Source organism: Apium graveolens, chromosome 3 (assembly GCF_009905375.1).
Source record: "Apium graveolens cultivar Ventura chromosome 3, ASM990537v1, whole genome shotgun sequence".
Lineage (NCBI taxonomy): Eukaryota > Viridiplantae > Streptophyta > Magnoliopsida > Apiales > Apiaceae > Apium > Apium graveolens.
The window spans coordinates 146,597,526-146,600,742 of record NC_133649.1 but is presented as its reverse complement, the minus strand read 5'-3'; the positions used below and the strand labels follow the sequence as shown (position 1 = coordinate 146,600,742).

Sequence of the window (3,217 nt, the reverse complement as noted above, 5' to 3'; positions counted from 1 at the left end):
CTAGTAGTAGGGTATTCGTACAACGAAGGTTGGCATTTACTAATTTCGTGTTATTTGATTAGTTGTCATCACCATTACATGCTAAGGTTAAGAACAATGACTTTGAATGAAGCAGTAATGAAGTTAGAATCTCATGTTTGTCTCATATAGTTAATTCAATCACTTTTATTCTTAGTTAATTGCATGTTAGTATAATCTTAGTTATAAACATCTCAATTTGTTATTGTCTTAGCATTGAGCGATAGCCATACCATTGTTGCATAGGTGTATAATCTTAAGTTAACTAAAAAGAGTCTCTGTGGGAACGAATCTGATTTATATCGTATACTACTTGTGAACGCATATACTTGCATGTAATTTTAGCGCGTGTTTTCGCCTGAACAATCAGAAATGCTCTCTCAATTTGTGCAGCAAACAGGAGAATCTTTGTGTGAGGCTTGGGATCGCTATAAAAAGATGCTTAGAAAGTGTCGTCATCATGGGATGCCTGACTGGATGATCATTAACTGCTTTTATAATGGGTTGGGTGCTACTTCTAGACCCATGCTTGATGCAGCATCAGGAGGATCCTTATGGGCCAAAAGCTATGATGAAGCTTATGAATTGATTAAACTGATGGCTGCTAATGAATACCAGAACCCAACTCAGAGAATTCCTCAAAGTAAAGTAGCAAAAATTCTGGAAGTGGACACAGCAGTTGCTCAGATTCAAGCTTTGACGATGAAGGTGGATTCTTTGGCTAATTTTGGAGTTAATCATATCACAAGTGTATGTGAGCTTTGTGCTGGTGCGCATGAGACGGAGCAGTGTGCTATTTCTAGTGAATCTGCTCAGTTCATGAGCAACTTTCATAGATCGAAGCAACCAGCTCCAGCCACTTATCATCCAACAACCGTAATCATCCTAACTTCGGGTGGAGCAACACTCAGAATGCGGTGCAACAACCTTATCAGCCATATACAGCAAAATAATACAACCGTCCTGGTTTTCAACAGCCGCAATATGCACCAAGGCAACAACTCCAACTTCAGTAGTTACCTCAATGTAATGAAAAATCTGAACTAGAGGAGTTGAGGCTCGTGTGCAAGAGCTAAGTCATTTCTATCAAGACCTTGGAGAATCAAATTGGGCAAATTGCTAATACCTTGCTGAATCGACAACCTGGTACACTCCCTAGTGACACTGAAGTGCCAGGAAAGAGAGAAGCTAAGAAGCAGGTTAAGGCAATTACATTGAGGTCTGGGAAGGATGCGAATCCTAAAAAATCTCAAGTTCAAGAATCTGAAGTCGTGGCTGAAGAAGGTGTGCCAAGGAAGCAGAACTGGAACCAAGGAAGACAACTGTTTTCAACACTCCTCCTGAGGGTAATACATGGGAAAAACAGGTCTATCCTCCACCTCCTTTTCCTAATAGGCTGCAGAAGTAAAAGCTAGATAAGAAATTTTCTAAGTTCTTGGAAGTTTTCAAGAAACTTCATATCAACATACCTTTTGCTGAAGCTCTTGAACAAATGCCTAGTTATGCAAAATTTATTAAAGGTATTCTCTCTCGGAAAGTGAAGCTTGATGACTTAGAGATTGTCGCTCTTAAAATGCAGCTCTGTGCTACAACAGTTGCCTCCGAAGCTTAAAGATCCTAGAAGCTTCACTATTCCTTGCACTATTGGAAACTTGTGATTCGACAAGTGTTTATGTGATTTGGGAGCTAGCATCAATCTGATGCCTTTGTCTGTCTTCAAAAAGTTGGACCTATCTGATCCAAAGCCTACTTATATGTCCTTACAGTTGGCCGATCATTCTATTATATATCCACGAGGCATTGTGGAGGATGTTTTGGTCAAGGTGGACAAACTCATCTTTCCTGCTGATTTTGTAATTCTTGATTTCGAGGAGGATAAGAAGATTCTCATAATCTTGGGAAGATCATTCTTGGTTACAGGCCGAACCTTGATTGATGTGCAGAAGGGTGAACTCACTATGAGAGTACTGGATCAGGATGTGACATTTAATGTATTCAATGCCATGAAATTCCCTACTGATAATGAGGAGTGCTTAAAAGTGGAATTGGTCGATTATGTGGTTACTTCAGAACTTGATCAAATGTTAAGGTCTGATGCCTTAGAGAAGGTCTTGTTGGAGAATTGAGATAGTGAAGATGACGAAGGTGATGAGCAGTTGCAATATTTGAATGCTTCTCCTTGGAAGCGAAGGCTGGAAATGGCTTTTGAATCTATTGGATTGGAGGAGCTGAACAAATCTCCAAAGCGCCTCAAGCCATCTATTGAGGAAGCTCCTACATTTGAGCTTAAACCATTGCCTGAACACTTAAGGTATGCTTTTTTTAGGTGATGCATCTACTTTTCCTGTTATTATTACATCTGACCTTTCAGGAAGTGATGAGGAAAAGCTTTTGAAAATTCTGAGAGAGTTTAAATCGACAATTGGATGGACTATAGCAGATATCAAGGGAATCAGCCCTTCTTATTGCATGCATAAAATTCTGTTAGAGGAAGGTAGCAAGCCTACTATTGAACAACAAATGAGGCTGAATCCGATCATGAAAGAAGTTATGAAGAAGAAAATTCTCAAGTGGCTAGATACAGGGATCATCTATCCCATTTCTGACAGTTCTTGGGTGAGTTCAGTTCAGTGTGTGCCAAAGAAAGGAGGCATCACAATGGTTGCTAATGAGAAGAATGAGCTCATTCCTACTCGAACAGTCATGGGGTGGAGAGTTTGCATGGATTACAGGAAGCTGAACAAGGCCACAAGGAAGGATCACTTCCCTCTTCCTTTTATTGATCAGATGCTTGACAGATTGGCTGGGCATGAGTACTGTTGTCTTCTGGATGGCTATCCGGGCTATAATCAGATTTGTATCGCTGCAGAGGATCAGGAAAAGACTACCTTCACATGTTTGTTTGGGACTTTCGCCTTAGAAGAGTTTCTTTTGGTTTGTGTGGAGCACATGCCACATTTCAGAGATGCATGATGGCTATCTTCTCTGACATGATTGGTCAGAATGTGGAGGTGTTTATGGATGATTTCTCTGTGTTCAGTGATTCTTTTGACGAGTGCTTGCAAAATCTTGGCGCTGTTCTTAAAAGGTGTGTTGAAACCAATCTGGTTCTCAACTGGGAGAAATGTCACTTCATGGTGCAACAAGGCATCATTCTTGGGCACAAGGTCTCTAGTAAAGGTCTTGAGGTGGAAAAAGC

General features: G+C 40.5%; 1 non-coding gene across 1 annotated transcript; it reads right to left on the bottom strand.

The window, feature by feature from the left end:
- Nucleotides 1-380: 380 nt before the first annotated feature.
- Nucleotides 381-485, bottom strand: LOC141716460 (small nucleolar RNA R71). The gene has a single exon (XR_012573170.1). It is a non-coding gene; the product is annotated as a small nucleolar RNA R71 (small nucleolar RNA).
- Between the last annotated feature and the right edge of the window lie 2,732 nt (nt 486-3,217).